The sequence below is a fragment of the Malurus melanocephalus genome, unplaced genomic scaffold (assembly GCF_030028575.1).
Source record: "Malurus melanocephalus ecotype Western Australia unplaced genomic scaffold, MMel_1.1 scaffold_41, whole genome shotgun sequence".
NCBI lineage: Eukaryota > Metazoa > Chordata > Aves > Passeriformes > Maluridae > Malurus > Malurus melanocephalus.
The window spans coordinates 1767094-1794961 of record NW_026623273.1 but is presented as its reverse complement, the minus strand read 5'-3'; the positions used below and the strand labels follow the sequence as shown (position 1 = coordinate 1794961).

The 27868-nt window shown below is 40.7% G+C and overlaps 1 protein-coding gene across 5 annotated transcripts in view; it reads left to right on the top strand.

Moving 5' to 3' along the window:
* Positions 1–12888: 12888 nt before the first annotated feature.
* The window catches only part of LOC130572781 (leukemia inhibitory factor receptor-like), a 47597-nt gene continuing 32617 nt past the window's right edge, over positions 12889–27868 (top strand). Inside the window, exons 1-2 of one of the 5 annotated variants that reach the window (XM_057364694.1) lie at positions 12889–12976; positions 20785–20873. The gene's annotated coding sequence lies outside the window, so the exon portion shown is untranslated. Of the gene's footprint in view, positions 12977–13289; positions 13422–20784; positions 20874–25466; positions 25634–27868 lie in introns of those variants that run through there. The other 4 variants (XM_057364693.1, XM_057364698.1, XM_057364695.1 and 1 more) reach the window with 4 other exon arrangements.

Here is a 27868-nt window from a genome sequence, read left to right as displayed (position 1 = left end):
AAGAGCAGATCAAATCACCTCAGTCCATTCTTACAGTTGATTTTTAGCCTCTTTCTACACTGAAATTTACAGAAGTACATCAACCATTTCTGTAACAGAATATGGACATTTWATTATTGTTGTCAAATTATTTAAAATTATATTTTCCTTATTCTAATACAAAAATTATTGGATACAGAAGTTGGTGACAGGTGCACTTGGATTTATTTGCCCTTCTTTTGTTTCCTCTCTGTTTCTTCTTGCTTGTTTTTCTTATGTAAGTGCTTTCACATTATTTCAGAAGGGGGACCACAACTAAGAACTGCTGGTTTGTGACTGCAGAAACAAATACCAGCAATGGGTACCCATCACTTTTAAAAATTCATCTCCTTGTCTTTACAGTGATTATGCCTGTTTGGCGAAGCTCAGTGATAAAAACACAACAATGTTGCATGCCAGAATTCAGCAACCACTGGATTTGTAAATCTGTGGCCACTGTCCTGTGAAGACAATCYTCCACCTTTGCACCTCAACTACTAGAGCCCCATGCTTTCCATTAGTTTCCAATATAGAAATTGCCTGTAAAAACTACTTCTCATGTCATGCATGCTGACATTTCTAAATTATTTGAATGAAGCAGAGCAAAACCTCSCAACCTCTTCAAATCTGTGAACTTAATAGCTTTACACAAGACTTACTAGTAGATGGTCTGGACACTGTGTATGTAAGTCTCCAGCTCAGTTGCCAGTTATTTGGGCAGTAGGAGTAATCATTCAGGATAAAAGGTAAGACACGACCTTGGATACTGAGCACCTGTTCAGTGTTCAGGAGTTATATTTTCTATGCAGGATATTCCTAAGATTCATGAATCCTAACATTTTGAGTAGTCATCTATGAGGCTTCCCTTTGGGTCCCCCACTTCATTTGAGCAACAAACAAAATGCAGCCTTGTTGYAAATGAATCACACATGGAGAAGAAGGTAATGTCAGAGTCACTCCATTTGTGATGTACCCTAGTTCATTGTCAAAGACCCCAGTAAGCCTGTATTCCTGAGCACATCAGCTTCTAACAGCTGGATTCTCTTCCACTGCTCCTAAGTCCCTGTTTCGTTCAGCCAGCACTCACAGGAGCTGTCACCGAACTTTCTATTGCTCATGGCATGTGCTTCTGYGGTGACATCTCCTACTTCCATGCTACTTTCTCTTCCTGCTCATTTATTTGTTCGTTGGTAATACAGATCTTCACAAATATGTATCAGAAAAGTCCTCCTAGCCAAAGTTTGGGGTAGAGAAAACACTTTTTGCTGTCTTCTTACAAAATAACCATAGATTCACACATTCCYTGGACAAATTTTGAATTCAGTTCTTTTATTCTGAAGCAGTGGAAAAATGAGCAAATATCTTAAGGATACTGGAACACTCCATGACAGCCCTGTGACTTCACAGGGAAACAAAGAATACAGTCTTTTAAATGCCTTTTGCAAACCTGAGAGATCAGTGCCAAAACATGTGCTTTGTAGAGATTCCAAGCTCCTGTCATCAAAATTACATCAAGAGGATCACACTCCAAAGAGCATCAGGGAGGTAGAGACTGCTGATGCCTAAGGCAGCTCTGCATGTTCTCCTTTCTCTAGGTCTGGAACAGCATAACTTCTTTTGGTTTTCACAAGCCATCAAGAYCTTGCATTTTGCTGAATGAAAGAGTCATATAAAAATAATGTAATGGAGGTCCTCTTTTGTTCATGGAATGCCACAGATTCCTCATCATCCAAATAATTTTGGATTATTTTAGATGTTATAGGGTCTTTCTTCAGAACTCATTAGGCCTAAATAGGAGATTTTGATGGCCACAAAAACCATAGACTGGAAGAGTAAAATACTGTGGAATATATTCCCTTGGTAGAGTATTTGTTGCCTCCCTGAGTTTTGTAAAACCAAACTGATTGTTCTTATAATAATAAAACAAAAGAATACAGAAAATTTACCAGCCTGGAACAAAAAGAAAGCTAATTTTTATAATACAAGTGATATGCAAAATTTGGATATTGATTGCAATTTGGATAGAGATTGATCAGCAATTATTACTTATTTATCAAGATTTTTCAGAAGCTGTCCATGTTGTTTCCCTTTTAATTGAAAAAAAACACGTTTTCATGCATAAAACCCTTCCTCACGAAAAAGCAAAATCTGTCGATTTTGAAACTCTCAAAGATTGTTCCGTGTTGAATTAATTTCAAAAGCCAAATTGCAAAATCACAAATTATGTGTTATTTAGATTTCTTTCCAAAGCAAACATTAGCACACACCCTTTAAACATCATTAATTGGCTTTTAGGACTGAAAGAAATAGTCACAGTGGTAAAGTAACAATCTTTCTAGTGATAACAGGCATATTCTTTTCTCTGCTGATCTCTTTCATGAAAACTTTTGTGAGGGTATAGGTCTTACGGTATAGAGTTCCATTAAAATTATTTTCCACTTCAACTGGCAGCAAAGGTTTGCACAGGCCTGATACACTCCCAAATACATCAAAGACATGGGATTTGTGCCTGGCCAGATTTGATATTAAACATACATGCTAATAAATATGGAGCTGGTTTAACAAAATTTAGCAGTTACATAACTTTATCTTTCCAAACTATTGTAAGCTGCAAATGACTAGTTAAACACAAAGATAACCCTTCCTCCCTAATCTGTAGAGTCCCATGCTTCCCATTTGTTTTCAGTAGAGAGATTTCCTGTGAAAGTTATTTCTCTGTACAGCACTGAAATTAAAGGAGAAAATTTAAGGCATCCCTGGGAGCCTATCTAGTGGGCTGGTTCTGCAGCTTGTGGTTTATCTCAAAAAAGTAAGAGTAGCATCACATTTGGTTGGTGACTGCTGCAGGACGCAATGAGGGTTAACTCCCTGGAATATTCTGGACACTTGGACACAGACAATAAACATCCAAAAGAAAGTGCTAATGTAGCTTTTAACAAGCTTCAGAATAATTAAGCAGAAGAGCAAAGAAGAGGGGAAGAGAGAACAAAAAAGAAAAAAAAACCAAAAACACTATCTAATCAAAACAAGGAGAGAAATAGGCAATAGGATTTGCAGAGCTGTAGTTAGCAAAACCTACATGTTTTAAGGTAAGACTGGCCCCAGATTTTCCCTTCTAAAATCAGAATGCTTACTTCTGGATCAGTGTGAGGCTGTGCTGAGTAGCTCCCTTTGGAAGCAGACTTATTGTTGTACTTCTTACCAGCTGTGAAAACCCATCCCACGAGCGACCTGGTACAAATTCCCCCCGAAGCCTTTGGTACACTCCCTTTTTCTGGAGTCAGAGCCAGTTGCACTACCAGAACAGGCTTCACATCCATGTGTAATAACAGCAGCCTGCAGTCTCTCTGGCAACCACTTCTTGCCAAAAAAAGCAATGATTTATGCAACCACTGTCATCTGTGGAGCACATAAGCTTATCTCCTAATACCACAGTCTCTCTCTGGGGTTGTGGACATGGAACTGTGAGATACTTGCTCTGCTATCACTGCAGGAGAGCGCTGCTCTGTACCCACGGCTGGAAGAAGAATAACCAGCCCTTAATTCCTGAGAGACACCTTTTCTCCCTGCTGCAGAGCTCTGGTTGGCACATACCAGTGGCTACTGTAACTCCTGCCTCTTCTGGACGTGRGGAGGCTAAGGAGAAGCTTTTACTGCTTGGACGCCAAAGGAAAACGTGTTAATGACACAGCTTATGTTAAACAGTCTAAGAAGTGGGAATTTCAGCAACTCKTTCTGTCCAGGCATTCTCTTCTGCGGGTGGGAGGAGTCAGGCCATTCTGAAATAGCTCAACACAAAGAGTTGTGTTCCCGTGAAGTCCGGGAAAGTGGTAGGATTGCACAAGACGGTTGTCAAGGTTGCTGCCTGTAATAAGGGACAGGGTGAATCATAGTGTGACTGTCACKGGCAAACACAAGTCTTCCCAACTTTCTGAGAAAGCCTCACTGTTCTGTGTGAAACATGCATGGTTTCTGCACCCGAATACAACAATAAAAAAGCATGCCCTGAAGCGAGGACCAGAAGTTTGCACTTCCCTCTCCCTACCCAGGTACTACTGTTTGCACAACCACCTTCACTCCTGCTCCAAGCCCTTTCTGACTCCACGGCTCTCTTGCTGGTTTTTAAGGGATGTCCATGCTTCAAAATCAGAGTGGACAGTGCCCCCTAGCCTAAGGAGGCAGCCAGAGCACTGTAAGCATGGTAAACAGCTTCTGGAGCACCCATGCCCACTGCACCTTAGCTCTTCCACWTCCCAATCAAGCYTTTAAAGCCTRTACATACATTTATGATGGCATTTGTTGTTTCTCTSTTGTGACTACAGAGAAAGAAACTTCTGTGGTGTTTAAATCYAAGAGAGGGTATAAGGGCCACARAGGCMAGTTGAGGGAGGTTTGAGTAGTAGYGTTGAGTAAGTAGGGGAAGAGTAACACAACAGGTGGATGTTAWTGCCATCATCTCCAAAGCCAGGAGACTCCATCTAAATGTGACTTCAYGCAGTGTTTATATTCTACATTTTAAGGTCAAAACTTTCAGAGTCTTCCTTGGCATCCATTTTGCTATTYACAGACATGAGAGAGAAGACCGTATGTAAGAGCAGGGATCTGGAACAAGGCATGATGGAATTGCTGCCTGTTGGTACACAAAAGTCAAAAGAAAACAAAACCTCAGCTTACAGTGCTGTGTAGGAAAGCAAAATTGAGAAGACAAATGAAACAACAGGAATTTCCTTTTGGCTAGAACAAGTGCTCTATGCTCAGCAGGTTGCTTCCTGTGAGCCTTTCCCCTGTTCACTAGATACCTATGTGGATTTTTTTTATTGTATATTTTAGGTTCAGCAAAGAGTGTGTCAGGACTCTGACTTTTAAGTTTGCAATTTTCATTAAAGTGAAGGAGACAAAGCAGCTTATCCAAGKATGAGGAACATCAAAATGCTGAGTGACGCACCGACCATAACTCATGCGCATTCAGCTCTCAGCTCTATTTCACAGCAGCCCCATACATTAAAACAGGGAAGAGGTACAGGCTGAAGAGGCATTCAGTACTTGGAAACCACAACAGCGAGCATGCCAAAACCGTACAGCCTTACCCCTTCAGGGTCTTCAGTGAACTACCTCTAAAATTGAGGAGCCTAATGCAARCTTCTGGCATATATGTTCTCCCGAAAACCTCCCAGGCAAGTTAATTTCCTTGTTCCCTTGGGTATCCAAATGAGTTGGTTATGGAGTTTTGTGGAGGGTGAGAACTGCTCTTATGCTTAGATGTGGGCTCACAAATAGCAGAGCCCCAGATAATCCTTGCAATTAGTGACACAGCTCACTTCCCCTCAGCAGTCACTATGATGCTTCAGACAATGGACAGAAGACAAGTGCCCTTTTTAACTCAGGTTCATACTGTCAGTTCATCCTGGCTATTGCAAGTGTGCCTGGGTCCCTGSCTGTGCCTGAAATACTCCAATCTGATGACTAAGACATGAAGCTTAAAGTTTAAACTCAGCACCCCTGCCAGACTACAGTCAGTCTAGAGCCTAGGACTGTGGTTTGACACACAGCAGGAGTGCTCCTACAGCTTCTGCCCTCAGATGTTAATTCCAGCCCTGTAGCCCTTTAATCTTTGCCCTTGGCTGTTTATTCCTGTTTATTCCTACCTCCTACCAGTCTCCCAGMGGATTGATGTTTGTACACAGTGTAAATCACAGCATGGAATCTATTCAGTTAAAAAACAACTTTAGTGAAGTTAATTAAAAAAAAAGAAAAAAAAAGAGAAAACAGTAAAAATAATATAGAAAAGAGAAAAAAGAAAACTGATAAAAAGAAAAAAAAAAGAAAAAAGAAAAAAAAAAAAAGAAAAAAGAAAAAAGAAAAAAATAAAAAAGAAAAAAAAAGAAAAAAAGAAAAAAAGAAAAAAGCATATTGTGCAGATATATGCAAAGATTCATATCAACACAATGCAGAATCATAGAATGAGACATACAATGGATTCTGAAGTTCATACTGGTGGCAGAAAAAGTACCTGCCAAACCCTTACCTWGGCCAATACTTGCATTAATCCAGCCTGTGCCTCATGTACTCAGAGTCTGTCTGAAGAATGTGCTTTGCAGCCTCCTGGAAGAGCTGTGTTTCAGAGCAGGGAGAACAGAACAGAGACAAGTGTGAGTGTGAATCCATTTTAGCTCAATGTTGACAAATACAGTTCTGTGACACCAGGTTGGTTGTTCTCTGCCAGTGGGAGATAAAGCTGCCCAGACAACCAGCTTTGGGAAGAATGGGAACAAGACAAAGCATGATCAGTCACAAAATTTTCAGCATGTACATACATTTCTGGTGCCTCCTGTGTTGTCCGCATGTTCAAAAGAGCATTTAACAGAAAACTGTTCTGTGCCTGAAGAACTTTAGCCTTGCAGCACTGATGCTACAACAAATCAGGCCCCATGCAGGTAGCTTCTCTGGCTTTACCAGGCTGTGCAGAGGCAAATTAAAATTGCCATTAGTCTTCAAACAAGTGAAAGCAAAAGTGTCTTGTTACACCAGAAGGGAAGATGTAAGGATGGATATGTAATTATTAGATTAGAATTGTAATTATTAGATTAGAATTGTAATTATTACAATTTAATTGTAATTTACAATTTACTTGTAATTTAAAAAAATATTATTTTGTACAATAATAAAAACAAAGCTGAGAACAAAAATAGGTCCACCTTGATGAAAACACCTGTAATAGATAAGAATTTGTTGCAATAATTAACCTCATGCAAACAATCGCTTGCTTTCAGGAAAACTCCATTCAAGCTGACTTCCAAACATGCTGGAATTATCTACTTTACTAAAGTTAGCATTTTCATTTGTGTACAAATACAGACCTTCTATTAGACTACAAGAGAACTATGGCTAACCAGGGTAAATGAAAAACTCAAAAAATATTATTTCTTAAGTCAGGCCCAGAAAGGATAAAATTGCTTCTAATAACTGCATTTTGCCATCGTATCCYCCAAGATGACACCTTGGGGCATTTTATTTGCATATTGTTTAATACTATAATATCCCAAGCTCTGATGCACTGTGTCAAGAAGTATTGAAACACACATCTGAAAAACTACATGGAAAGATTAGCAGGAGGAATGCTATGAACCATGTAAATACAGAACTTCCTGTGCTCTGAAAAGCATTTGTTACATATCTCTACCTCCTCTCTAGCTGAGCTGTCTTTGTCTTGCTACTTCTATGCTGATGCATAAAAAATGAGTTCTAAGCAGTGAGTGGGCTAACAGCTCAGTCCAAGGATAGTGCTGGAAAAGTATTTCTTTCCCTGGACACAGTTCAGTGTTGGGAGAGGGTGTTGCTGCATGGAAGCTCTGTGCAGGTAGAATTTCTAAAATTCTAGCGACTTGCTCAGGATTCACTGAAACTGGCAGCTCAGCTTGAGTTACATGAATTCTGGTTGAATGATTCTTGCTGATGTGGAGATCAGTTCTGGAGTGCATTTAAAGTTCATAGCAGCTTAGAGTATTTCAAATTCATCCAACATTCATCAGACATGCTCAGGCCATGGACTGATGCACAGAAAATCTGAAGCAACAACTTACTAAGGCTTGTAATACAGAGGGCATTTCTCTGTGAGATCTCTAAGAAATAGATAAAGCATGGCAATATCTAGCTGATAAATTGGTGATCAGAAAAGTGTGACTGATGGGAAAGGCACTGCATTGGAAATAGAGCCAACAGCAGCGACAAAGAATTGTGAAATAGGGAGCACAGTTGAAAGTTGCACAGAGCACAATAGGATGTTTGAATGTGATATGCTGCTGTCAGGGAGCCATCGAGGAACCTTGTARAATTATGAGCATATGAATGTCTGAGATGTTCTTGGTATCTTTTGTTTTCAGATTGCCATGTTTCTCTGGCTATTACAAATCTATAAGGCTTCTGACTTTCATAAATCCTCTTTTTTTTTTTGGTGATGTAATTAGACCCTTCCACTACTGTACAAAGTATGCCTCTTCAATTTCATATCCAAAAATCACACTTAGTTCTAGGACTGATTCCACCAACTCTTCCACAATCAGCAAGATTGTTACCATTTGTTGCTGTTTCTTCAAAAATGAATATTTAGCTTTATTCCTTTCCAAGGACTATTCTGTGCCCTATTTCRCTGTCTCTACAAATGACCTCTTATACTACTATATTAGGCTCAGCAATATGATGTCTCCAATATGATTATTAAGCACATGCTTAATCTTTGCACTGCCAGAATAGCCACCTACAGGCTGGCAAAGTGCCTATATTGAAAAGCAGACCTGCAGCCATTAATTGGTTGCAGCATGTAGATTGCTGTAGCAGGGGAACTTCAGCAACAAGTTCCTTCTCATGCACTACTTCACTGTAGCTGCAGTAGACATTTTAAACGGAGATATTAACTCTTAGCTGAATGAAACACAAATAGAAATGCATGCTTGTGGGAGCATAAGAAGCCACACTAGAGCAAGGGTGGAAAGAATGAGCATTACTGGAGACAGCGGGTGTAAAGGACTGACTGTAGCAAAATCAAGGAATGGCGAGGAATGTGCTGGTTACATCAAGATCACAAGACAAGACCAGAAGTTCTGTTCCCTTAATRAAAGGCAACTCATTACCCCCAACACTGTGCTCTGATAACATGGGCTCAGATGACATCTCAACAGGAAGGCACTAAAGTGGCCATAAAGATCTGAAAACGAGGAAATAAGGTGATGGGCAGAAACTTTCCAAAAGGTTCTGTAGAGTGAGGCAAGGAAGGGTCTGAGGCATGATCACTGCACAACTGCTTGACTCAGGACAATATAAAAGACCTGTTCAAAAGAATTGTTTGTAGGTACCAGTGAAGACAGATCCAAGGCTCCAAGTGAAGACTCAGAGTTGGTAACCTTGTCCTCTGTTCTACACACAAATGACCCCAGCATTTGTCACACCAATATCTTAGTATTTGGCAATGTGTGGCAATGTAATGCATCTCCTATCACCTCTGTAACACATGGGAGAAGCTTTACTTTCACTGCCAACCATAAGGGTCTTATTTACTGGCAGTGAGACCAGTATTTCAACACCATGTATTTCCCAGGCATCTGAGGAAGATTTTTTTTTTCCAGTGAAAGGAATGCAAGTGCATTAAATTTAATTGGTTTTGGCAAGTACTGTTTTTCTTCCCATTTCTTTTTAAATTCATGGCACTATCAAAGTTAGTGCAGGTCAGTAGATTAAAGTTCTTCATTGCTTCTCCCTGCAAACACAAAAATCACAATAGACTGCATGGTTTTCCCTGCAGACAAGAAAGACCAGGGAATTTTTTGAAGCCCTTTAGCAATATATTGCCAACATGTCCCTGRATTTTACAGGCACAGGTCCTTAATGATGAAGAAAATTCTCTGTAGTTGAAAATTCTTAATTACCAAGAGTTTATTTCTCTGGGGTCAGTGTCCTCATTTCCAAGAAAAGCTCTGTGTCTGCTTGACAACACAGAGATGCTTCCACTGAGACTTWGTAGAAAAGAACAGTTGCTTTGTGAGTGCACCAAAATACATGCACTATCTGCAGTACTAGAGGTTATTCTTGGCATAAGCAGAGGTTACTCCTGTGTTTATCACAGCCAATCTGAGTTTAGTCATTGGCCTTCCTGAAYACATTCAGTCAGACCCAAATATGCTTTGTTGGTCGTATTATATAATTTCGTTTTAAAGAAAACAGGGATGGCCAATGGGAAAACAACCATTGGCAGACCTTTGCTGGCAATAACATATATTTGCAATTTCTGCCTTTTGTAAATGCTSCTGGAAGTACTACCTTTCAAACCTCTGGTTAAACTGCATGGTTTGTAAAATGTGAACACAACTTCTCAGCAAAGGAAGTTCTTTAATATTCTGTATTGGCTGGAGGAAAGTAGGTGCCAAATACAACTGTGAAATGGGAAACAATGCACAAAGGAAAAGTTCCAGAACATCAACACATCCGTTCCTTTTCTCTGCCATAAATAACCAACACACCCTTAAACACAAGACTAAATGGCTCCAGGAAACTCTCATTAATGAAAATGKCCTAGCTGGACTTCTCACTTTCATTTGAAATTACATGCCACAAGAACTTTTTTCTGACCKAGACAGCAGATTTGTTGTTCGCTAAGTTCTACTAAGCCCTGAGATAGACTAAGATAAACTGAAGCTAGCCTGCTTTCCATAGAGACTTAAACCTCWCCCTCTCGATGTCCAAAATACTAGTGTTGAAAGGCACAGCCCTGCTGCTGTTGACATCAACGACAAGATCTTACRCTGACTATATAAAGACACAGTTGTGTGTTCCAGCATCTGTCCTTCAGTTTTCTGGAAAACAGAGATAAGGCAGGAAACAAAATGAATGGCCTTCGTGTGTGTACTCTATGCAGATAAATYCCCTAATAAAATACAGCAGCTATGATATTTTACGGAGGAGACGTCATCATGAGACTGGATGCACAGATAGCATATTTACCCCAGATTAGAAGTAGCAGGCTAATTAAGCCAGTCATTTATCTAGGTGATATTTATATTAAAATTAACATATKTCACTGTATAAAAAGAGATAACTGACACCAACCATCTGTGGTCCTATCATCTTGAAACTTGTGCTACGCAGACTTGTCTTAAAACATATCAGACCTAGAAATTCTGTCTCTTAACTTCCAACTGAGTCACAGAAAACTGACTCATTATTACAATATCAAAATATTAAAATAACCTCAGGAACTACCTCAACCTCTGTTTTCTCCTGGAAGCTTCTTATATTTTCACAATCAAATTTTTCTGTTTAAAAAACATCACTTCCTGTATGAAATGTCTGTGAATTACAGGCAAGCTACCTTGCYATTTAAAAAGAGAAAATAGTAAAAATTACTGTTGTTTGGTTTGGTGATCTGGAAAATTTGCCAAATCTTCTGATGGAATGATGCACATGGTAATGGGCTTTCTGACAAGGGAGATATCTGTGAGCCTTTAGTAAAGTTGAAATAGCTCTAGCTGCAGAAAAGGAAGGTGGTACAATTTTGTTTAATGTTTTCAGTGCCTTTGAAAGACAGTTTTTGTATCTGTCATCCATGGCTACATCCTCATGAAACTCAGATTTAGACTCTAGAGAGGGCTCTAGGATCCAGTTAATGAGGTCTGGGAAAAGAAAAAGACAGAGGTAGTCCTCCCTTGAASAGAGGTGTACAATGAAATGGCCATCTTCTCCTCAAACCTTAATGCAGCTATACGTATTCCCAGTTTCATTTTGATTTGGCTGCTTTTGCACAGAAAGAGGGTAGAAGGGCTTCTGGGCTAGAATGGGAACTAAATGGGAAAATTCTGAGGCAGCTGACATATCAAACCTCTTTGTACTGGAGCAAAGTCTTGATGACAGAATTAGCCATTTAGCAGACCTTTACAGTGGGGGAGATTTGTGAAAGGCTGACCGATGTGCTAGAAAAGCAACTGCTTAAACCTAAATAGAAGACCCCTAATAGGGATTTTCCCTAAAAGTCTGTCTATCCTGGGAGTTGTGAGTGTTTCAGTGTGCATCAGTGTTCAATGTTCTGCTTGGGATTCACAGCCCAGGGCTTCTCTTCAAACCAGGTTTAAAAAAATCCAGGAATGGGAGATGTATAAGGAGATTCAATCCTCCCTCTTGAGATGACACAGGCCACAGACAAATGTCTCGGGGTTCAAGGAAGCGGGTACTTGCATTAGAATAGATCTGAAGTCAAATATCTCAATGCATGATCAAACCATAATGTTCACATCCATCTTGCTGGTCTACTGAAGCCTCAGTTCTGCTTGCACAAGTAAAAATGCTGGAAAGGGGATAGAATAGTGGCAGATTTCTTCTCTACAGAATAGCCCGTATTCAATTAGACTGTAAAGGCAATGTGCAGGATAGCAGAAGAGCCTGGATTTGGGGACCTGAAATGATCAACTTACCCAACATGTGATACAAGTCTGGCCCAGGACTTCCATGCACATATTTGCTGTTCTCTGTCATTTGGGTTCSGAGACAAACACAGAATCTGCAGCAACTTGGAAAACCACACTAGGAAAAATGTAGGCAGMAAAATGCAAGAAAATCCAGCACTTACTTTTTCTCCCTATTCTCCTGTGGTTGACTGGGGCACAAGAGAGAAGCCAGAGGCTTGCCAACTCTTCTGATTTTATGGGTCTCTTGGCATTTTTTTTTTTTAATTGCCCGACTCTTGAGACTGTGGGATTGTGAGGATTTCAAGTTTAATTTGAAAGAGAGGCTGACATGCAACAGTTGTGGCTTCAAAGAAATGTTGGAGGTTAAGTCCCAGACCTCAACAACTAGTGGCAAATACGAAGATTAAATTAATCAAGAATTGCCTTGGGTCTGCAGGGCCCAGCCTACCGCGTCCAGCTCTGGAGGTCTGGAAGTATTCACGGTACTTTTCCAAGGTAATTTGACAGTGTTACGGAAGAAAACCTGAAAGGTTCAGACGAGACCCGCGCCTTCACCCTCCCGGAGGCACACTCGCCACAGCCCGCTGGGGACCAGCCACACCGTGGGCGCTGCAGTGCCCCCGGCAGCTCGGGCCCCACCAGGCGGCCAAGAGCGCCGTCAGCCCACAGCCCCGGGCAGCTTCGGCCCGGCAGCACCGGGGCTGCGGCGGCGGGGCCGAACAGGGCCATGCGAGCCGGCGGGAGGCGGCGGTGCCCGGGGCAGGGCCGGGGGCGGCGGCGGGCGGTGCGCGGCGCAGGCTCCTCCCGCGGGCAGCCCGCCAGACCCGCTCCTCCATCCCTCCCTCCCTGTCTTTCCCTCCTTCCCTCCCTCCTTCCCTCCCTCCCTCCGCGGCTCCATCCCTCCTTCCTGTCGGCGCTGCGCACTGCTGCCGCCGGAGCTGGGCCGCGCCGCGCACCGCCCGCGCACCCGCGGCATGCGGCCCCCTCAGGGCACGGCCGGGCGGCGCCGGGTGAGTGCGGCACCGCGCCGGGCGCCCGCTCCCGGCCGCTCGCACCTGGGAGGGGGCGGCCCGAGGGGCGCGATGATGGATGTTCCCTCCATCCCTCCCTCGCTCTGCCCGCCCCGGGGAGGTGCCGGTCGGGAGGGGCGGAGGGGGGGCTGGCAGCCCCGCCGGGACGCAGCGCGGCGGCGGGGTTTTTCGGAGACCCCCCTCAGCCGGAGCTGTGTCTCTGCTGTGGCTCGGCCGGGGCTGGGGACAGGTGGTGGCGGTGGTGGCGGYGGYGSCGGGGGCGCGGCGGGGGTCGGAGCCGGTGCGGGCGCAGACCGCGGCGCGGGGGGAGACCGGCGGCTCCTCTCTGCCGCTGCCGGAGCCTGCGACTTAAATAGAGGCTGTGTTTTGTCAACAGCTCATTCTGCTGGCCGGCAGGTTGGCTGGCTTAAGGACTGAGCAGCGGGTAAATACTATTTGTTCATATTTTGATGATTTAATTTTTATTYAGTTTTGTTTTATTTTATTTACARATATGTAGCACCCTTTTGAAAAATGTACATTAGGAGGGGACTGCAGAGCCCCTCTGTGTTTGGGGAGCATCCAGACATGCTCGGCGCCTCGCTGCGCACTGGCTGTGCAGGGACTCGCAGCAGCTGTGTCTGTTTTGAGTGATTGAATTTCTAATTGTGTAGATACCGTGTTTGAAAACCATCTCTGAAAGCCTTTGAGGTCGTTCTGAAAGAACGTTATTCCCWTGTTAAAATTCAACGTGTAGATTTGGGTATGTTGTGCTGGCATGCTGTGTGGTACYTCGGTAGGAATTGGTATATGCGTGATTTGTTTTTGAGTTCTCGTTGGTGGTGAATGCCTGGGAAGTTTCCTATGAATGGTAGTGAAGATTTGGATAGGTATTATAAACATCTAATACTGGGGAGATGGGGATGGGGAGCTGTTGTGTAGGAATTATCACTGATTCTTTTCAACAGATTTTCACRCTTAAAATTACTATTGTAAAAATAGTTAAATAATGGTATTCCATTATCAGGGCCATGCCCTGTCAAATTTACTTCAGGGAATCCTGGAAACTGGGAAGATTTCTGCTGTATTTGGGACTCTGCTTGTTATCTAAGTAAGGCAGTGTGACTTGCCTTTGACATCTCACCTGAAAGTCTGTTGTGCCTTTTCTCCTTGCAATAGAAGAATTCTTTAAATTCTTCCTAAACCCTTTGTTCAACCCCACAGCATGAACCCAGACTGTTAATAAGACTAAGCAGGTTTAGTAGCTGTTGGAAAGATTAAACTCTATGTCATGCCATGTTCCCTCAAATCAGCATGTGGCAATGCCAGCTGAGAAGTATGTTTTTTTGGTGTAGATCCATCAGTGTCCACGTGCTTTATATATTAAGCTTTGCACATCCTGTGGGGAAGAATGCATGAATGCYTTGATCTGCAAAAAGTTTGTGCTTGTCCTTAGCTTGTCAACCGTTTCATGCAACACAGTTTTGTTGATCCAGATAAGYTTTGATTTCTGTTGATTTCTGTGCATAGTAGTGGGAATAGACATAGAAGTCTCCTGGATTTGGCCACAATGTGAATCAAGATCAAAACAAAAATTTTCTTTGATGAAGGGGGGGATTTGGATGTGGAAGAGACAGAAGCAAATGCCATATATATATCCACAGCACAAGTAGCACCATATCTGTGCTTGGCTGGTATTTCTCGACATGATTTGCTGGTCATTAGCTGGAGATGGGTCTGCAGGTTACCTCTGACAGGTTTCCTCTAAGGAAAGACAGTCTAGTGTCAGTAGACTGCAGGGCTGTGATCTACCCTGGAAAATGTTACAGAAATTTACAAAAGGAAAGCTTAAAAATCACTAAGTTGGAGCTGGTTTGGAATATAACTTTTAGGGAGTCAGTAGATCAGCTGATTTTGTTTTCTTTCTGTTTACTAAGTCTTTGCATCCTTTCATCTTATCACTGTTTCACCTATTCAAACTTCTRTCAGTATTATTAAGTGATAACAGTTTCCATTGTGCATTCTACAAACACACCACTTTAGTCAGGTACAGCAACCAGTGGCAAGCATTATCTGTGAGTTAGATTGTGCAAAATCCCTTCACAGSTGTGCTGAGGGAAGGGAAAGACTTAACCTTTAGATGAGGGCATTCTCRCAGACTTGCGAAGGCAAATGGGGAATGTACAGGAACAGCCATATGGGTGGAGATGCTCTTCTGAAAGAGAGGAAAGCTTTTTCACGGTGACAAAGCTGCTGCTGCTACTCTTAGCAGGTGTTCATAAAGCTTTAATTTTCAATGTTTGTTGAGTTATAATCTATGCCTGTAAGGTCACATSATGCAGCTCAAAGTTTTAGAAAATGTAAAAAAAATTTGAATTTATTAACAWCCATAGGTAAAGCTAGAGCAGAATCTCTAAATGTATTAGAATCAGCTYTCTTAGAGTATGTATATTGGATTACTTAATCCAATGAGTGACTGACAGCAAATACGGTGCTTTGTGAATAAGGTATGTTTAAACTCTCTATGTTAGCAAGAATTTMATCTGAAAGATGAAAACTTCCAGAAGAAAGTGTCTGGCAATCTTAAACAACTTAGATATTTGTAAATACTGACTCTTTCTTGCAGTGCAGTATATCACAAGGCTGATGCAGATGGACCCCTTTCTTTTCCCATGAGATTTCATTATGATTACTTTTTGACTGTTAAGCATCAGATTTCCATCTAAAAATAAGAAAAATAAATTGCTTCTAGATGAGACTTGAGAGGTGCTCTATGCTCCAAAACTGGTTGATACATTTTGTTCTGTGAATGTTCAGTTTAATGTAAAAGATGAAAATAGTCCTTGGGACCAAGAGCTGGAGACCATGGTCTACCRCTTCCAGTGAGTGCCCTTTCACAAGGACATGAGTACTATACTGAGTCAATGCTTACCTAAGCTTCAGAGAGAAATGCCATGACAGAAGAGCTGGAGGTGTCTTCACCCTGAGTCATCTGTCACTTTTAGTAGTCTCWGGGGGTGGTCAAAGGTGTTTCTGATACCCCAGCAAGCGTGGCAGTGACTAGGTTCCCTCAAAAAAGGGAATACTCCTGCTACTTTCTTTTCCTATGTGTTTAAACAACAGCGACAGCTTTTTTCTTTGGAACCAGATTCTATGGTTCTGTGCTCATTTTATCAGCAGATACAAGCAGGGAGTAATTGCTTTGTGAATCTTAAGTGTTTAAGCATCAGGCAAGTGTTTAAGTATCAGGGAGTATGGCCCTGTCAAAGATGAGATTGCATCTGTGCATGCTTATGCCTACAAAATTTATCATCACTTCCCCTTTTTTTTTTTTTTTTCCTCTGTAATGCTTGCTTGCAGCTAAGTGGGATTTTGGAGCATGTTTCTTTTAGGTTGAAGCATGAAAAGTTTGGGTTTTATATGTGCTTAAATGTCTTCAAAGATCATCTTCTAGAATTGTATGGATTTCTTCCGTAGTCATTAGCATGGCAATGGTAAGGGCCATATAAATTCCTAGATGAGCAGACCGCTTTTCTTACMTGTCTTTTGAGGGTTTGAGGGGCAGCTAGGATATCTATCACTAGAAAACACAGATGTTTCCTGTGTTCTTTGCCTTCTCTCATTACTGACTTACAAACTAACAGATTTTAATTAGAACAAATGATCTTTGGAAGTTCTTATCTGTCCCTGAGAAATATATTTGGGGACTGCTTTTCATAAGCAACATCACTTTTTTGCTGCTCATTGCTACCCTCCTTCCTCTGGAAAATTTGCAGTCCCTCTATTTACGGACTGTGGGAGCCCTCCTGCTTTGTGTCTGCAAGGTCCTTGAACTCCTGCAAGCGCCAGAAATTCAACAGTGGCTTTTGCCACTTTGCTGCGGTCTGCCTTTCCCTGCTGCTKTCTCTTGGAATCACTCCTAGTAGCAGGTTTCACTGCAAGCAGAAAGTGCTTAAGCTAAAAATAACTCCTAAGCCATTGGTATGAATGTTGGTCAGGGTGTAAGGTTTTGAAGGGCACATGTCTCCCCTCCTKTCCATGCACTGTCTGGAGCTGGCACTGGCATGAGGTCAACTGTTGCTACAACAGAACAGAACCAGCCTTCCCTTATCCCACGGGCAAAGAACTGCTGAGTTGTCAGCTGTTGAGTCCAAATTGTGCCTTTTACCTCAGGGAGCACAAGTTATAAAAGCACATGTCATGGAAACAAGGACAGCACTGTGGCAATTCTGTGCTCTTTCTGCCTCACTTCCCTACCCTGCCAAAAATCAGACCCTCAGCATAGCCCATAGTAGAGGAGGGACTGCTGTATTGGCAGGTTGGATGGACTGCTGTGTCGGCAGATGGTTTTAGGACCATCTCTCCCCTCTCTTGGGCCATGTGTTGTCAGGGAGTGTAATCTCCTTTCTCATCTGTACACCCAGCAGTTCAGGGGCAGTATCCTGCAAAAACAAAGGCACAGCCTTTCAGCCAGCCTCAGTGTCCTGAAATTTCCTTAAGTCGATAAAGTGGCTCTTTCTTGAGCCTGATTTTATGTTGCAGCATTCTCCTCCCCAGTCAGCTAGTTTCAGTGATACAGTAACATTGACTGAGAAATTACTCTGGAGTGGCTTTTTTTTAAGTTTTTGGTGGGTTTTCTTTTTTTTTTTCATTTTGTTCTTTGGGTTGTTTTGTTTTGTAGGAGAATTATTCTATATTGATGAGTTATTCCAATGTTCTCTGCCAGTATAGCTGACTGAATTTTGATCTTCAGTCAAAAGTACTTTCTTTTGGAATATTCATGTGTTCCAAAAATACAAACATGTATTTGTGCTTGCTTTGTACCTACCGCTGCACTGATAACAGCTTTATAATATTGACTAAACCTTGATAGTTTCATATCAAGGTTACCTGATAGTTTGTTGTGCATAACCATGAAATTTAAATAAAACAGTGTATTTGAGTGTTTTATTTAGGTGATAAACAGTCTGAAAAGTATACTGGAATGCTTCTTATGCTTGCATAATTTTGTCATTATTGCACAAGTTGCTTAAAGGTATAATAAAAGTACAAGTAGCAGGGGTGGTTGAGGGTGGTTTACACTGTCAATCTGGCTCAGAAATGGTCCATGTTCTACTTCTGGGCCTCAGCCATCCACTTAAGCTCGTTTTGCTCCCTGAATAAATCAGTTACTTCCCTCCAAGAGGAAATGCAGGCTCAGTTGACTAGACAGCACAGTTAAGCATATTTTCTGGATGGTATGAATATGGCCTATGGCAAGCTTGGCTAGGGTGGTGAACAGCGCAAGCCAGCTCTCTCCCAGGTGGCTTCATGCCCTTGAATGCCCCCCACATTGTGCCCTTGGGCATGACACACGTTTCAGTTTAAAGCTTTAAAAATTGCACTTTCTTCATTTTAAACACTTTGAGCACAGAAGCACAGAAGAAGCTTATTTGGAGCCTGGTTGGTGACCCAGGCCATTTGCTGCATTGTTGTCTAGTCCAGACTCAGGCAGGGTGGTCTCAAACCTGAAGGTGAAGGTGARCCCATCTGCAGCATTGAGGCTGTGAGGGAAGACACCTCCACACTGCAGTCTGTCAGGGTGGTCTGAGAATATCTGGTATTCATATTTCTTGTACCTTTATTAGCTGCATTTCTAGTAATTTGCATACTTGAGAGTTGTGCATCCCACATTGGAGAGCCTTGGAGAGCCCTGAAGAGARGGAAATTTGAACATGTGGAAGAAGAGTCTTGTCTCTGCTCAGCATGAGGCTGATCAGGGCAGGCAGCTGCATTTTGGGGTTATTTGGTGGTATCTGCCTTAGCCTGGCAGCCCTTCTCCTTTGCAAACAGGACTTAGCACAGTCTGCCAGAAGCTCTTGTGCCAAGACAGCAATGCTGCTCATCATGTGATGTAASTCTGTTTGTATGGCAGATCATGGTTTTGCCCTTCTTGAACTGGATGATCTAATGGCCTCTCTTAAGTATAAAATCAGTGAGGACAGAGCTTCAAAATATCTTTCTCAAATAATKGGTTTTAATATTACTGCAGGTCAAAAATGCTTCCTAAATCAAATGAACTTTGAAAGAAAATTATAATAGTCAGTATTATAGATGGAGCTTCTGCAGATTCTGAAGCCCAAAAGTGAATGTGAGTTATAAGTACTCCAATTATAACTAATTTTAACAATAATTCATGTTTTGGATYGCAATTAGCACTTGTAGCAAGAGATGTTTGACCTCTGAGGTTTTTGCAGCTACCCTGGAGCTAAAACCAAGGAGATAAGCTTCTAATGTTTAATCCTAGGCAGAAATAAGAGAGGAGGTGAGAGAAAAAAAAAAAAAAAAAACCAACCTAAAGTGATTTATTGATATTGTAGACTTCAGTGTTGTCTTATGTGCAAGAAGAACTAAAGTGCTGTGTGTGTGAGGTGAACATAAACGTCAAACTCTTTTAGGGCTTCTCCTGGTTGTGAGGATAATTATATCTGTTCCCTAGAGTCTACCTGTTCCTTTTCCCCTCCTTCCCCCTGCTCCACGCATTTCCAAAGGTCATGGCTGTGGGAAGTCTGTGTTGCACAGGTCTCAAGGCATGTAACTCATAATTCTTCTGCTAGAGCAACATTGTCACAATTCCCAATATAGAACAACCTTCTCCAAACTAAATGTGATTGGTCTGTTTCTTTCTTCAGGATGATGAGAAATTTTTGATCAAATGTTGCCATGTATTTCAAATGACAGAATCAATCTAGATGTAAATCTAGCAAGATGTTATGTGATCCTTATTTTAAATCTTACCTCAAAGTCTGTATTTTGTCCCATATATGTCATCTTCCTTCACCATTAATATCCTTATTAAAGTGAGATCTATGCATGATTTGTGCTAATCTAGTCTGATGTTGGAGTGATATGAACTAAAGGCACTAATCTAGGAAGACTTGCATTGGACCYGTATTTAGAATTTCTTAGTAATACATCCAATCTTATTTTTTATTTCAGTGACTTCATTCCTCCCTTGAAAATCTTTGCCAATATTTAATTAGTTTTACTTCTCAAAGCATTCACTTTTCAGTGGACGTCTACTTCATGGCATTTCCTCTCATGTCTTTTATAGTAGATTAAAATCCTTTCTCTACGTAGGTAATTGAGAACTGTGACCAAGTAACCTTGCTGAATTAAATAGTTGCATTGTTTTAGCCTTTGCAACAACAGTTGATCTCTCAGACCCGAACTGCTCATAGTAATAATTTGATCCTGAGTATAAATCGACTTTGTACTGGATAAAACCATTTCCACTGCTAATGAATGGCTAGTTTTTCTCTTGTGTTGTTGGATCAAGGGCTTTTGTAAGGTAGCCCAATCCATGCAGAAAAAGTTGTGAGGRCTTTTATTTTCAGTGGCTTTTATGTATTCATTTGCTTGAGCTGTGATAACTGATACTTTAAAAATTGAACGTTTTCCGGTTCCTTTCTCATGTTTCAACTAATGAGTAGTGCAGCTGGTGTTAATATGAAAAGAATGTATCCTTGAAAACACTAGGTTCTTCTCTGCTCTCTTTTTAGCCTGGTGTATGCATGTTTGCTAATCAGTAGGTAGTTCTGGGTTGGAATTTGGGCAGTGATTGCTGTAGACAGAAATGGGAGCAAGCACTCCGTATTACAATAGCTGCTGTAGAATTAGGTCACTAACAAGCTTTCAGCAAAATAATGTTAATTTTCCTCTCCACATACTCAAACATAGAATGTGTATTGACAATTCCACATTTTTCTGAGTGATCCTCAAGTATAGCATTCTTAGCAATGGATTATATGTGAGTGTTTTAACTTCAGGTGCCTCATGTGACTGCCCAGTTCAGCATTCAGCTCTCCTGTACTGAAGACTAAGCTCCTGCAGTTGGGCTCCTGCTAACAGTGCAAATGTGAGTTTGTGTTGCCTTCATTCATAAGTTAGAATTAGTCATATACTTATGTGTTTATGGATTCCAGAGCAATATGTGCATATATGTGGTTACTGAGGCTTATTATCTTGCATAAATCTGCAGTGAGTTAGTCATGAGCAGCACTCCACAGCTGTGAAATACCCTCTCATCAGAAGGCACAGGTGATCTCTGATAGCATTTAGCTGCTTGTTTCATGAGACCTGAGAACTAAGATAAATAAGATGCTGCAATCTAAACCCAGCTTTTTGATGAGCTGATCACTTTCAGAATTAAGCAAGTATTGGTTAAAATTGCCTCCACTCGAWCTCTTGTTTTGAATTAATGACCATTTAGATTAATAACTATTATAATCTTTGCCACCTGTAATGGTAGTCAATTGTTTTAGTTTTTAAAATTTTCTTATTTGGACAAAATAAGATTTTTGTCACTTTCATTCCTAATGCTTACATGTACATCTGATATTTTTATGCTCTTCTGCAGTGGCTTACAGATATTTTCTGCGTATACTATTCTAAAGTCAAGTACTTATATCTCTGTGCATATGCATTGTTATCTAAATATGTTTTGCATATGTAGTCTTTGTACAGATTCTATGAATAGCTCTTTAGTATGGAAGATTGCAGAAATGGGAAAAGCAGTGTACTCTCCAAAGATCCTTGAGGTGGTATTATTTGCATAATGCTTTATGAGTTCGAATGACTTGCTTCGTGGTGAGATTGACATGAGCTTTTGTAGAAGAATATTTCACAAAAAGAAGAAAAAAGTGATGYGTTTGTGTTTCATACCATGAAATAAAAGGTTCTGCCAGGCTCTAGATTTAGACAGGTGAACTTGTAATGATGTGCTTGGCCTTGTGCATCATGTGCCGTGTCTCTGGATGGACCTGATTAGATGCATGAAGAGTAGAATTTTTCCTAAGGAATAGAATAGTGGAATAGAAACTAAAAATGTATCAAAACAGAATATATGATTCATATAACTACATTCAGAATTTTCCAGTTCTCCCCTTGACCCTGCCTTCTCTCTCCCCGTGTCTGGGCACCTCAGCCCACAGCCACCAGAGAGACCATTGAGAATTGTCGCACGTCTGTCTCTCCCTCCCGCAGTYGGACTTGTCAGCACTTTGAAAACAATAGCTGCTTCATTGCTGAGTTGTGAAACAAAAAAGTTAAACATATCAGCAACAATGCATGAAAAATGTGATGAACAGCCTTCCACAGGAAGAGATTTTTCCATTCCAGTGTGTAGGTATACAGAATTTATTGGTGTCAGAAGCTAATAAGTAAGAAATCCTTCTTCTTTTGTGCTTTATCTGCCAGCTCAATATTGAGAGAAATAAACTGTGAGATTTACTAATAATAGCAGGAAGGAAAAGCCCTGTTAAGCCTAGATAGAAAAGTTGGAATCACTTGTTTGTGATTCCAACAATCCAAGGTTGTTTTTTCCTCTCCTCAGCCCTTTTTTATAGTCACCCCACAGAACAAAAAAAAGAAAAAAAAGAAAGAACTTTAGTATGTGAACCTCACTTTCAAGGGAGGATTGAGGCAGAAGAGGCTGATGCAAGTTACAGATGCTATAGGGATGGTCATGTGAAAGTGTTGTGAAGATTTGAGATGTGGCCATGAAAATTTCTGTTTTGTTTTCTTATTCTAAGCATGAATCATGTCAGAAGAGGCTTGTGGAATTGACTCACTCTATGTCCTATTGGTAGCAATCTCAATCTTGTATGAGCTGCTTTCAGTTTTAAATTAGGTGTGGCATCATTACCCTTGCAAATGCTCTCAGCACTTTCTTGTGGGTTACTTAYAGGTTCTCAATTCACTGCTTTTCTTAAGTTCTGAAACGAATTGCAGAAGGGCATTGTTTTATTTTACAGCTGTAAAAATCATGGGTCCTAGCCATCTTGTGTATTATTTTTTGTAGTTCATATCTTCATTGCTTTGTTTCTTTTGCTGAGCAACGTTTCAATGGTGCAGTTTGCTTAAGTATTTTTTCCCTGTTGAAACSAGGACAATCCCCTTGCAAAGTACTTAYATAGCAGTATTTTCCATTCTGAGACCTTCCGTGAAATGCTTAAAGGCTGCTATATTTTTTTACRTCAAGGAAAATAAAGAAACTTTCTAAGATAGAAAAACCCAGCCAACAGGCAAGATACAAACTTCTCATTTTGATTATTCTGAAAAAACTTAGTAATTTTTAGTGTCTTTTTTGGGGGGGACTGAGAGATTTTTAGACTATGTTTGAATTCTATTTGAAGTCATCTAGCAAAAGTTGAAAACAAAACATGACCTTTCCTTTATGTTTTCTTTTTAGACAATGTTCTGCCTAAACCAAACAGTCAGTCTAAATTATTTGAAATGGAAAGCTGRGTGTTAATTTAATTGTAAAACAACTACATATTGTGCATTAGGCACTGCAGTAAGTTATTTGTTTCARTTAGGGCAAGTTAAGGAAGTGCTGCATGTTTGTAGAGGGAATAAAATGGAGTAAGTTTATATTGAGGCACTGGGTTGCTGTGCTGTTACAAGATCTGCAAGTGGACCATACACCCTTTGTASGGACCTCTGTGAGAGCAACAAGAGAGAAAAGTATGAGTAGTATTGCTTTTAGACACCTGGATTAATGTGCCTGCCTGTTTTYGGGTCCCTGGCTCCAGCAGAAGCTGTGAACAGCAGGAGAACGAGGCAGTACTATACAGTGAGCAGGTGTGAGAGTGAGTCCCATGTACATGCATGAAGTGCTTAATTTCTTATAGCTTGCATCAATGAGAGTTAATTAGGAAAGAGACCAGCTCTGATGTATCTCAGCTGTAGAAGTCAATATTTGTATTTCTGAGTACTTAATTCCCCCACACTTTGTCATCTAACAGTAGGGATATGCACGCATATATGCGTAAGTGAAGAAGTCCAGGGGAAAAAAAGTAAACTAAAATGACATGTGAAGGAAAAAAACAAAGGAAGTGCCACTGCTATGTAATTACACGTGGACTGACTTGTTCTTATAGTGTCGTACTTTATTGTAGACCTTACTCTTTTGTCAAGATTAGAAAGGGAATGGCAGCATTGAGGGTTCACTTGGGAGCAGAGAAGAGAGGAAAGTGTTTGCCCACCCCAGTGGAAGGGTGGTCGTACATGATAGCATGCTCAGTATGTCTTCATGTGATCTATCAGATACTTATTAAGAGAGGAACTGCAACAGCCCATGAGAGCTTTTAGTCTCAATAAAGATTAGTACTACAGGAATTGCTTAGAAAATATAGATCTATAGTTTCAGGAATTGTACATTTCCTTGATTGGTAAAARAAAAATCAATTTATTTCTCGTAAGTGACTCTCATTCTTTACATTCACTCTAAAAGGATATCACATAACTGTTGCTCTTTATCCTCAATATATTATTTAATGTGAAAGCCACATTTCAGCATTTGATCTATTTATATGCTCTTTGTACACATGAAGAGACACTTTCTTTGGATTTGGTTCATTGTACCTTAAAAATAATTTGAATACCACAGGTTTCATTGTAAACAATGAAGGATTCCAGCCCTTGGGTCATTGCCGGTTTTAAAAAAAAATGCACTTGGAATTGCTTCAGAAATTATCAGTGTTCTCTTATAAAACTAATTAGGCTTTTCCTGTGATGGAAAGAAGATTAAAGGTCATATAGTTCAAAATAAGTTTTTGTACATTTCCAGATTAAGGGAAATARACTCTTTCATTAATAAGGTCAACTTCTTTAACGTTTGTGAGTTCATAAGAACATATGAGCTGAAGAGAACCAGCAGGGACAGATTTATGCAGATAACCTCATTCYTTTTAGGAACARCAACTTTATTCTGCAGTGTTTTTTRTAAAGTCTRAGTGATGTGGTCTGGCYCTTGAACCTGACATTGAGTAAAGTGCAGTTGACAATGTGGGCAAATTACATTTTCCTCTGAAGACGTGCTGTCTTGAGAACTACACAGAGGCTAACAGTACCTCCAAAACTGAAACGTGCTTTGGAATAATTGGTTTACGTTTTGTTTCAGTTGCGTATCAGTAAAATGCAGTCAGCACTGCAAAAGTGGGAAAYATTCTCTGTGTGTTTTCTTTGGATYCTCAGTTTATGTACTGCAAAAATAAATGTGACTGCATTTGTTTCTTTGCTTTGCATCTGTGTCAAGTATTGAAAAGGCGTAGTGAATAGCCACTGGAGTCATGATAAGAGATTTTTTTTATCTATGCAAAGTAATCAGATTTGTATGCCTTTGCTCACTTTGCTTGTTCCACRCTGTGTTGCAAAGTACAAGAATTCAAGGAAGTGTGTCTACTGTGAGGTCACCAAATTCAAGCATATCAGGAAATGTGTGTAGCTGAATCAGATTTATACAAATRCATCCTTTATCCCCTTAGAATATTAATTTGCCAGTTGTAGTAAGTATCAAGAAAAATTTTGAATGGGTTAAAACACAAGCGTGTAAATGGTTCTGAGATGTTTCCTTCTGCACAGCACAATAGCCTGGGAGATCAAAAATTCTCTTTTKGCCACTAGTGTCCCTTAACCTTCACCCCTTTGCTTTGTTCTTTGTTCACATGATTAGGTGTTTTCCATCTGCATCTCTGTGGGAGAAGAATCTGTGCTTGTTAATTTGAGCTGACTTCCTAAGGAAGCTGGGCTTATCTGATAATGTGYTGTCTCTCCCCTCACCCCTGCGGTAACCTTTGAACACACTTCTCAGGTTCACTTCAGTCGGACAAGGAGGTGAGATCTCAGAATACTRTGTGCTTACAAACTTGGTGAAACTSTACAGCTAATGGAGAAACGCTGCTGAGGAAATGGCTGCAGAGTGAAATCAACCTTTATTAGACTGCAAACCAGACCTCTCTAGCATGCCTTCTCTGATGTCTAAGTCATAGGGGTAATCTATAATAATAATGTCCTAATATGTAACAACAATAAATCAGGAACAGGCTTGCAGATATGCCAAATATGTTTAGCCTATTTTTGGTAGTATTCGGGTTCACTGTGTTTCTCAGAAGTTTGTTTTTTGTTGTTACCATCTGGAGAGCAGTGCTGTGCTCCTAATAGTCATTGGTGTGCTTGTATTTAAATGTATTTGATGACTAATTGATATCACAAGGACTTCCAAAATCAGGAATGAGACGCCCAATTTTCATTTGAGAGTGTCTTTGTTCTGAAAATCTCTCGCTAGGAACATTAAATGCAATGYCTGGCTTGGGGACTACTCTTGTGTGGGGTACACTTAACAATGCATGAAAAAATTACTCTAGTAGGACTAAGAATGTCTAAATTAGCATACGGTTTAATTGAAAACAGGCATAAATCAGTGAGAGCAAAAGGCAAAGTGTGCGAAATGCATATTTTGCTTGAAAAACAAGAAAAGTCATCTAATAAGTTACCTTTTGCTTGTGGTAGAAATAAATAATCCGTTCCTACAACATTTCCTTGCTTTGTTCTGCCCTTTCAGTCCACTGCTCTGCCTGACTGCTCCACCTCTTCAGTATCACTGAGCTTTCTTCTCTCCAGCTCATCGATCCCAGCAGGGGTGTTCTTCCCAATGGTCTCTGTCTTGTTTTTGTTTGGTGGGGCTTTTTTGGTTTATATGAGTAACACAAATTGCACTTTCCAAATCCTTCTAGAAATTGTATACGTTGCTATGATTAAACATCTGCTTCTGCTATGTACTTTCCTTTCTTTCAAAGGGCAAGTCCTAAGRGTCTCAATTTCTCTGTGGGTGTCTGTGTTTGTTGTGCTGTCCAACAGGTACAAAATGCTTTCATAAAATCACCCTTGAATTGTGGCTCTTGTTCATGAATTTGTCATCTCATGTCCTTGCCAGGTAAAGTGCTTTTCATGCCAGTTGCTACCTGGAAATATCTGCAGTTTTGCCAGTCTGGAGGTTGCTTATTTGTATTTCCTAGTGTCTAACAGTCTTGGAATCAGAAGAAAATGCTGGAATGTAGGTGCAGTTGCAAGATGGCCTTAGACCCTGAGATAGATGAAGTACTTATTCCATCTCAGGTGCACTGTTACTCTTCTTGGTAACATTTCTTGCTAAAATCCTTGTCGGTGTAGGTGGTGCTTGAGACCAGGAGCTTTGAATATGAAATGCTGAAGTGATGATCYTTGTGTTGAGCTTGCAGGTCGTTTCCTGACTTCTCAGTTCACCTTGCAGAGACAGGGTGGGGTGMTTGCAAGATTAATTCCAGTGGCTTTCCAGTATCTGAGAGGGGATGCTGCTGTTTGGCAGCTAGAGGAAACAGTGAGGAGGGAATTTATCTCCTTGTGCTTGACAGGAAAAAAACCCCAAGAAAACAAATGTCTCACAGGACTGAAAGTTTGGCCTTATGTAGGCCTGCACATTTACTGAATAATATATTAACACCCTGTCTTTGTTTTCTTTTCTTCCGCTGCAGATTAGGAGAAAACATTTGGTGCAGATAGGAAACTTGAATTATTTTATCAGCTTTCAGAAAGAGAAATAGCAGATTCTTAAATTAATTCCTCAGAACTGGGGAAAGCCAGATTCCCAAATGGGATTCAGTCTTCGTTATAAACGAGTTCCAGTGATTCATGTCCTGCAAATCTTATAAAGTGGAATAGTGCCATGTTATAAAACAGAAGGGGAAAGCCTGCATTTAGATTACTAGAGATTTTTGTCTCAACTTTGGAATTTTTTTCAAGGAGGTGGAAGAATGTACTCTATTGAAAAAGAGCCAAGCTCTCTCAAATAAAGATTAATTCTGCTTTCTTACTTTTTTTTATTACTCAGCTAGCTTTAAAGTCAAAGATTGAAGTCTGTGGGATCAACAAAGCTGTTTTAAAGAAAGCCAGTTCATCTTCTGTTTCTGTGTTCATTGCCTTTACTGTCAGCTGTATTGGCCATTTGCTTGGTTTCCCAGAAATGTGTACTTCTGGCATGGTTTTTCAGATAGGGGATTTTTTTTGGGAAGCTTTCAGCTGGCAACAGTAGAA